We start from the raw sequence: 10259 nt of genomic DNA on the forward strand, positions 1-10259 counted from the left end.
ACTTTGCTGCATAAACAACTGAGAGAGGGACCAGACTCTGAATCTGTCTGCAGCAAACAGCACGGTCCAGCACAATTTTATACCCTGTCTCTCATGCCCTAAATCTCTCAACATCATCTTACTGTCATAAAAAGAGGATGAGATGCTCTTCAGTTTGAAGGGTCTAGGACAATGTGATTTTAAACTTCTTCAAGTACAAAAAGCACTAGGAGATATGTTAGTGACAATACTATTAAGAAACTGTATGGCAGAACAAGTGCCACAGATTTTAAAGAAAGAGAGGTAGTATCACATTGAAAACAGTCTTTTTAGGCAGCATATACAAGGTATGAATGTGCACAGTAAATCCCAGCGAACCAGAGTACTTCCGTTCCAAATACAGACAAGATTTGTGACAAAGCCAGTATTGTGCTCACTGCACCACCCCCCCCCCCCCCCCCCGCCCTGTAAATATATTAATCACTGTGATGATCTTAAGGGTATTTTCCAATCTTAATGATTCCATGAAACTAAATCATCATCATCAGATTTTTTCCAGGCACACAAAACTTACTCATCTCCACTGCATCACAGAATGAGTCCACATGCCCTGGGAACATAAATGCCTCCTTGGGCACAATTGAAAATGTACAAAACAGTCATACAGCTCCACATTTACATTCTCTCCAAGCTCACCAACTAGGCCTAGCACATTAACGATCTCTCATTCAGACAGACCTCTCAGAACCTCCTTTTGGGGTCAGGAACTGCACAAAATGCAGGGAGATTAATCCTGTGTATCAGAGGCAATTGTCAGTGCTTTATTGTATATGAGGGAAGAACAGCTTCATCCCTTTTCTCTGCCCAGGGAAATGTGAACTCTTACCATCACATCCTGTTGATGCAACCAGCAGTCTAGAAGTGTTTCTAAATGCCTTTCTCAGTCTTTTCTGAGCTGCATATGGCATGGAATAATGAAACATCTGATGGCCTGTGTGAGGGAAATAACTCCATAGTCAATTTTGGAGAGTAGACACTGGAGTTAGGTATTAGTGACTCCTTCAGGATTTTTAAAAAATAATCTCAAGTATTGGCATATCCAAGCATTTTGGTGACTTAAACTCTAAGATTTTGCTCATACCATCTTTCGTAGTTAGCTCTGCCATAAAGACTCCCTAACTGAACTGCCCCTTACACTGGCAGAAAAATTGTCTCATTAGTGATCACAATCAATCACACAAACAGAGAAACTTTCTGTCAGTCTAACTCACTCCATATATAACAGGCCATTCCCACAATCAGCTGACTTATATGTGAAGGCCCTAATGCTTCACAGATGTCCGTGTTACCTCTGCATAAACCATGAGTCTGGACAAGTTACCCAGCCATAGGGGTAAGAAGCATCAGAGTGCTCCTAGGAAGAGCACCACCATCCAGTATGGGCTTAAATAAGGGTTGTGAATTTGCCATGAAGAAATGTAGGAGAGATGAAGGTGATGGGGAGGGATTGAGGCTGTCAGGGGTTCACGGTACCGCAGGGAGCTGCAGCCTTCAGCAGAACTGGGTACTCTAGGCATGACTATAAAAACTGATCTGCTTCAAATATAGCTCAGAGAGTGAAAACAGTGTGGAGCCATTAGGTCTGGCACCAGAAATAGGATGTAAATAGGATGTAGAGCTGTAACAAGGACCATGAGTGTCTGTTTTCCTGTGCAGGTGAACAAGCCCAAATGCTGCTGCTTCTACAACCTCCTCCCTCTCCCTGCCCACTCCCCTCAGCCTCCTCTGCCCACTGCTGCTGTGGTGGGGACAGCTGGGAGCAGCCCTCTAGGCAGTTAAATGAATCCATGAGGAAGCAGAACCGGGAAGAGCAGACCCCAGCTCCCAGCCCCTCTCTGTGCTCATCACAGGCTGCTGGAGAGATGGAGCCAGGGCTATCTGACAACCCACTTCAGCTCTGGATTTAAACACATTGGATAGACTGGAGGTAGAGACAGGACAGGTTTCATGCCCTCCACCCACTCGATTTCCAACTGACTGAATGTTACTCCAACAGTGTTTTTAGATTTGTATTAACCCTGCAATGGATAATGCTCAATGCTGTTTTGCCCAGACATCCAAAATTACAAGCTCTTTCAAATTTTCAAAAGGTGAAAACCAAAGCATTTTCATTTTTTAAGCATTTACAGCTTTTCCTCCATATTCTGATCTGAAATTAGTGTGTTTTCTTGTTTCAAGGAGGTGCAATAGATAACAGCAAGCCAAACATATGACCCAGGGGAGGTATTTGAACAGGAGCTGAGCACAGCTCTCAAACAGACTATAAACCTTTCATCCCTCATTCTCAAGCCTCTACTTTGTTTATGCCAAGTAGAATTTACTAGAGTAGCAGTTAGTAATGCTAGTGAAGGAAACTGCAGGCTGGGTGTGAGAACAGGCCTTATGTCAGAGCACAGTTCTTATCTTCCCTCAATGCTTATGCTCAAGTCATGTCTCATCTGTTGTGAGAGATCATTATCCTCCTGCCTGTCCTAGCACCTCTGCACTGCTACTATCACTTCATTATTTGTCATCCAACCCACCAGCTTGCATGTTTGTGCAAATTTCATCTGTCTTTTTGCTTTACTATCACCTGCTTCATTTAGGTTTATATGCCACCTACTAGCAATAAGGCAATAGTTCTGTTTCCTCCCATGTGAGAAACTGAAATCTTATGGTTAATGGCTTAAACTTTTTTTATAAGGACTTTGCCCATTATGGAAAAATTGTATAAAGAAGCTGTGACCACCAAAGTCTGCTCCCTATCTGAATATGCCTCCTGACTGGAACTGGACTGTGAGTCAAACCACCTAACTTGAGAGAAGGGTGGTACTGCTGTCGAATTATCTTCTATCTAAGGAGAATGTATCCACAAGGAAAGCCAAACCCAGCAGCTGTCCTGAAAATCAGCTCTGGCTGGGCTCAGGGTGAGGGAGGCCATAGCCCACAGATTCATTTGCTGAGGCCAGGTTTGCACACACTTTCCCTAGGCCAAGGTGGGAGAAGAATTTTTGGTTGTGTGGTGTAACCCCATGTCAGATGGAATACTCACCCTCCCTTACACAAACTGGCTCAGTTGTAAAACCCCTCCACCCCAGGAAGGCCACATCCACATGTGAGAGGCAGCTGAGGAGGGATCATAAACCATCAAAGACCCCCAAAGCACCCCCAGACTCATTCCTGAGGCCTTGTACCAGAGGACTGCACATGATGCAAAGTGATGCAACCAATCCAGAGTCTATGGCAAGAGACAGTGTAAAACATCTCTGCCAGAGGAAGTACCCGGATGTTCCCAACTAACCTGAATACATATTAACCCTTTGAACTCTGTGTTTTGTGGGAACCTCACCACCAAGAAGACCAGAAGAGGATCAATGGGATGCTGCTGGGATCCACAGAGTGGTGAGTTTTCCACCTAACCTATCTCTCCGTCACTCTTTCGCTCCCCCCACGCCTTTCCTATTTTTTTCTCTCTCCCTCCCTCTTTCTCCCTCCCTCATGCTTAGTGTTAAATAAAATCCGTACTATTGACTTTCAGCATACAGTCTCTTCTGCACCTTAATTTGGGCAGAGGCATCTCTGTAACAATAACCAGATCTCAACATCCCATAGTAAGTAACTTACCTCTGGAAATACTTGATTTTTTAACAGAGAAACATTCATAAAAAGACTCAAAATATTGTTTATCTTGAGATATTTTTGACTGATTTTTTCTCCTCTTTTTCCCAGTTCTGTTCCACTGATGCTTGCAATGGTCAGATAGATAACCTAATTTAAAATACTGCCACTAGTATCCAAATTCTGTCTTACATATATCTTTAAATTAGGTTAAAAAACAGTGTTCAGAATCCCAGTGGTCTCTTGAAGCTTTTTGGGCTAGATATCAAACCCTGCTATCATCATCATATTTCAACTAGTGATTGTAACCATGGGATATTTTATTTTAAATTATTGTGGAGTATATGCAGTCACTGTCACCTAGGAGATGTTGAATGAGTAGGAGTTTAGCCACAGATGATTTTGAAAAGTCATATTTTCCAGGGTGAATCAGATGATCCTTTCTTTAGCTGAAAGGTGTCCCTGTGACTAGTGAAAAATAAAAATTTGATATAATCTCTTCTGAAAATACAGCTGATAACAACTGTGATCACATCTGGCATTTTAAGGAGTAGTAAAAGGAGTTGTGTATGAGCAGAAAAGAGAAGAACAGTGAAAGATGGAGAAGTAGCATAAAGGCTAAGGAAATTACTGAAATCCCACTTACTTAACAACAGATGAAGTAAAATTTATGTTTCCGATATATATTTATGTAAAGTATTACCATGAGTGCTGAGCTCATAAACCCACCAGTGAAAGAAAAGCAAGAAAGAAAAGTGCAAAAACCAGAAAGAAAGTCATCTACCTAGATACAAACTCTTGGAAGTGATGGGAGGCATCCTTTAAAACAGGGGAAATTATAAGTTTTAAACAGGTCATATGAAAAGTATCTTACTTTTCTAAACAGAATAAAAAGGTGGAGGAAAAAACAGAGCCTGTAAACTTAGCTGTGTGCATCAACACAAATATTGGCCTGCAGACAAAGCTTTGCCTACTGCCCCTTAATCAAAGGAGCTGTCCTAGAGTTTTCTTAGATCAAACAGAGAAACAAACAAACAAACTATATGGGGAGAGAGAAAACAATAAGGTCTCTGTTTCTTTCTTGAAATTTACTAGGGCAACCACCGTTTTTACTGCAGTCACAGGCCTTTTCTATTTACAAATTCAAAGGCCAGTGCTAAACTTTAAAAGATGCTTGTGCCAGGCTCTGTTTCCAATTACCTGTACTGTGTGGTTTCCCAAATGGGGTTTCTGCTGAAACTGTAATCAGTCTAAAGTTAAGTCATATCCACAAATGGCAGCTTGGATTAACAGGCTATGCTCCACATCCCCAGCAGCCCCATCCTGTCTACAGGAAAACATTGTCTTTGCTATCATAAGAGCTCAGCTAAACTTAGATACATTTGTCTTCAATTCAGATGTAGGCCAGCTACTGAGGAGAAAATTGGCAAACAGATATGAGGGGAAACTATTAACAAGTATGCTTTCTGTAGCACCTCTTTTTGAGCTTGCCCTCTTTTCAAACTGCTTGCAGTGGTGAATGCAAGAGGCTACACAGGATGCTTGAGCACCTAGAAGACACAATTTGCTCTGTTTACTGAACCCCAGTATCTGTAAAGTATTTCCAGCACAGAGACTTGCAAGTCTCCAGTTTTGAAAGGAAGCTATATGCAGAAGGACTGCTGGAAGCAGCTCTTTCCATAAGCAGGTTGTGCCCTTGAAATGAAGCAAAGCTCTCCTGCTAGCTAGTTTGGATGAAGACAGAGTTACCACACTGCCAAAAGGAACTGCTGAGTGTTTCTCCATACTTTGTTTTGAAATTTTTAACCAGACACGTTGTGGCAATCACCAGCAACTGGCAGAGGCAAGAATTGATTGTTCAGTGAACTACACCACCAGAAATATTTAAAATGTCTTTAATGGGGATGGCTAGTATATTTTAGATATCCTCACAACCTTAGATCCTGACAACAGCACATGGAATGACACTGGCAAAAGTGTCCCAGAAACAGTTTTTCACAAAGCACAGATCAGCATTGCTCTCTTGACTTCGTGACTGGTGGCCAGTCACCAGTGGTTCAGGGGTCTGTGTTGAGACCAGTTCTGTTCAATATTTTTATTGATGACATGGATAGAGGGTATTGAGTCCTTCATCAGTAAATTTGCAGACAACACTAAGCTGGGAGTGTGTGTTGATGTGTTGGAAGGTAGGAGGGCTCTGCAGAGAGACCTGGAATGGTTGGATGGATGGGTAGAGTCTAATAAGATGAAGTTTAATAAGTCCAAGTGCCCTGTCCTGCATTTTGACCACAATAACCCTCTGCAGTGTTATAGGCTGGGGATGGTGTGGCTGAACAGTGCCCAGGCAGAAAGGCACCTGGGGGTACTGCTCAACAGCCGGCTGAACGTGAGCCAGCAGCGTGCCCTGGTGACCAAGAAGGCCAGTGGCACCCTGGCCTGTATCAGGAATAGTGTGGCCAGAAGGAGCAGGAAGGTCATTCTTCCCCTGTACTCAGCACTGGTGAGGCTGCACCTTGAGTGCTGTGTCCAGTTCTGTGTCCCTCAGTTTGGGAAGGACATTGAGATGCTTGAGCGCATCCAGAGGGCAACGAGGCTGGTGAGGAGCTTGGAACAGAAGCTCCTGCAACTGACAGAACAAGAGGACACAGTCTCAAGCTGCGTCAAGGGAAATATAGGTTAGATATCAGGAAAAAGTTCTTTACTGAAAGGGTGATAAAGTACTGGAATTGTCTGCCGGAGAGATGGTGGAGCCACCATCCCTGGATATGTTTTAAAAAAGACTGGACGTGGCACTTGGTGCCGTGATTTAGTTGAGGTGTCAGGACAGGTTGGACTCGATGATCTTGAAGGTCTCTTCCAACCTTGTGATTCTGTGATTCTGTGTATCCAGATTTGCAGCCCTTGACAAGACCTATGAAATCTAATGAAAACACAACACTTTCCAGGGCATGTGTTTGGTTGGTTCTTTTCTCCCTTGTATTAGGGATTTATTACATTTCTTCCTTTTTTTTTTTTTTTTTTTCTGACAGAATTCTAAATTCTCTGAAGTTTACAAAAAGAAGCACTTCAACACTGTAATGAGATTTTACCCTTTAGGATTTCGGAAGAGAAAAAAAGGAAAGTCTTATCTGTTTTAATTCACGTAAAGGACTCTAATGGCCTTCCAGTACTTTTGACATAACTTTTGAGAGTTAAGATAAAAACATAATCTCACCCTAAATCTTAAAAAATTAAAGTGAAAAAATTGATAATTGATTTGTAACCTTAATTATGGGCAGATGGCAAGGCACTGAACATTATTTCAGATAAAAGTCTTTCAAAAAAGACTGTGAGAAAGAACATGACACTTCTCTCAAGACTACATGTCCTTCCTGATATAAAATACAGGGGCAAGAGATGAAGGTGGAGGAATAGGCACAGCAGAGGTATTACCATTTCCAATCTGTTTGTGTTTTTACTCACCTGGTTCCTCCACTGCAGGCATCTGTGCATCTACAGAAAGGCAAGCATCCCACTGCTTTTTCAGAGCCCAGGAATGATGCTACAAAAGCCCACAAATAGGGACAAAAGTAGGAACAGTTCCACTCCTTTTTTATACTGGTCAGGTTCACAGGAAGAAAATATTCTGTTCACATGGAGTAAAATGTTGCAACAGTAAAACGCACTCCACAGTATTAGCCAATATTCCCAAAGTCCTTTACTGATGAAAAAAAACACAAATATATTTCCAATACCTAATGGGTTGAACTACCTTTCTCTCCCTCCCTACCCCCACTTTTCTCTTTGGAGAGAACTGAAGCTTTAACAGCTTTTCCCCAGTAATACATGGAATTTTATAGCAGAGCCAGAAATAAAACTAGGTCTTCTTGATGTCTCTACTTCCTAATGCAAGAGCAGCAGGAACTAATCATTCATTGCCCATAGAATTATCTTTTTTAAACTATGTGCAAGCATATATGAGTCAACATTAACAGGGAACTGTTTTCCTAGGTAATCTGCACCCGTGATTTCTTCTCGCTAAGAATGTTTCACTCAAGTCCCTTTTTGCTCCCATGTTCTCTCCCCACCTGCTGCCATCCGCCACAGCACAGCAGTGCAGAGTCCCTGTGCAGCACTGAGGAAGATGAACTGCTGCAGTCACTCAACTGGCTCCTCTGCCTTTTTAGTGCTCCCAGAGAGCTGCAAGAGTTCAAAGAAAGTGAACCTATTGCCTGAATCCCTTCACATTTAACCTGTGCATGAGGAAGCCTTGGGTCTGATGAGGAGACCTACACTCCAGCTGTTTACACAAATACAGTAGCAGCATCAAGGATAGCAGCTGCAAATCCTTGGTTTTTTACTGCCCCTTCAAAAATAACTTTTACAAGTTCTTTATTACCACATATAAGCTGAGTTTTTTTCTTGGCTCTTGGGAATGAAGGGCAACCTTGTAATTTGAGTAAGAGGAAGCCTGGAAGTGTGCTCTCCCCAGAGACCTACAAAGGAGTAACAACTGAGCCGCTGTGCCTCTCTTGTTTTTAGGAGAGGAAATATACAGCTTTGCTCCCTTGTGCAGGCACTGAGTCAGGCAGTCTGGTCAGGAAAGCAGTGCGAGCTGGAACAAATTCTGTTCCCCATGGCCTCCCAGTTGTTGCTTACAAGAGAGTATGAGGTGAGCAGAGACTTCCTCTTCTACCCTTCTACATGTTATAGGCATATGTAGTGATAGGTACTCTGACACACACCTGTACACAACAACCTGCTCATAAAGTCTGATGTAGCAATGACAGCAGGTATGACGAGTTAAATGACAGGCTGGGCTCTTTCCCATTAGTGTGTCAGCTAGCTGAGTAAGAGCCAGCATGGGCTTTTTATGGACCAGGCTTGTCAAACATTCCATATGCACCACCATCATACCTTTATACTCCAACTCTGTCAAAGGCAAACCAGACTTGGACACAGACAGAATCTACATTTAAATAACACTGGATTAATTGAAAAAGCACTTAAGAAGGAGATATTAAGGAGGCTAATTAATTAGGGTGTTTCAATTTTTCTTTCAGTAAGTGTTTTGAAATACACCATTTGCTTTAGAATGGGGTGATAGAGTACTGCACCTCCAAGGTGTATTACTGAATCACACAATCAGACTCACCATTTGCTTTCAGTAGATACACAGGAGCAGAGAACTTTAGTAAGAATGTAAAGCAAAGAGGTTCATCTTCTTTTAATTAGCCCATGGAAGTTCTCACGCCATGCTGCTCCAAACCCAGAAACTCTCTCATGCACCTGCATGATTTTGCATTTTTCTAATAGTTTAAAATGTATTTTTAAGAAGACTCTCTGCCTGTCTAGGACTTCATTATGATCTAAAAAGAGACTGGCAATGATGGAAAAACTTTATTTGTGTTAGTTGCATTCCCTAAAGTTATTTTTAATCTCAGGTTTTATAGCTCTAGTTCTAAAAAAGATTCTGCATTTTTCTTTAGCTAGAAAAACATAGGAGAGACAAATGATCCATTGAGGATGATTGTGGCACAGACGATAGATCTGCTTACCTGTACAGAATAGAAAAAAAATTCCTACAAATTTTCTACTGTCAAACTCTGCAGTGATTTTTCACATGTGCAATGAACTGCAAATCAGCCGGTCAGGGAACAGAATTGGATGAGACATGGAGATGGGGATTGTGATGACACAGTATTCCATCATTTCATCTGTAATGTACTAACAAGTTGTCAGTAAATTAGTCCCTGATCACTGAGATAATGGTATCTAAATGGTGTGGGAATTAAATTTATTCTGCCAGTTTGTGCTCTTACTTTACTCTTTACTCAAAGACCTCCTAGCTGGTTGATACTTTAATCCTGCAGTTCCTTTTTCCTGTAGCTGCAGTTCTGAGGTGACTTAAAGCTCAGCTCAGCTTAACAAAAGGTGCTGAACTCTTGCCTTAAGTTTGCATAGTGACTAATTTAATTGCTCACAACTTTCTCTTTAGGAAGTGAACAGCTCATGGTTCCATTTTGCCAAAAAGCAGATGCATTAAGTCTTCCACACTTCATCTAAAAATTTAGGGCTGTATTAAGGGAAAAAATTATCAGGCTATGGAAGGAAAGTTTGCCTCCTGAGGAAAGGAGTTTCAATGATTTACAATAGGTTATATTTCCAAATTTCCAAATTCAGACTCCCTGTGTTACCTATTGAAATGTTTGAGTAGAGAGACAAATACGTACAACCTCTAAAGGGAAAAAAAAAAAAGATAATGAGAAAGGTAAAAAAAGAGAAGACTGCGTAACAAAAGAAAAAAAAATAAAAAACAGGCAAAAAAAAATTAAAAAAAAAAAAAAGGAGGATAAAAAGTCATCCCCTTCAAGACTCTCCATGTATAAGCTGCTCAGCAGGGAATTTGAGAACTGGCACTGCCAGCACAGGGAGCACAGCAATGAAGGGCATGGCCCAGGACAGCCAGGCGTGTATCATTTTCTCTCTCCTTCCCAAGGACTCCACATCAGGACAGCTGTCCTTCAGAGGATGCTCAATCAGCTCCTTCTGGTCACTGTTCACTGCCAGTGACCTGCCAGGCAGGTGTCACTGCTGTCAGGTACAGTCATGCTCCTCTCCCTCTGCCTTAGCTTGCTCACCAG

The sequence above is a fragment of the Vidua macroura genome, chromosome 3, assembly GCF_024509145.1.
Source record: "Vidua macroura isolate BioBank_ID:100142 chromosome 3, ASM2450914v1, whole genome shotgun sequence".
Taxonomy (NCBI): Eukaryota; Metazoa; Chordata; class Aves; order Passeriformes; family Viduidae; genus Vidua; species Vidua macroura.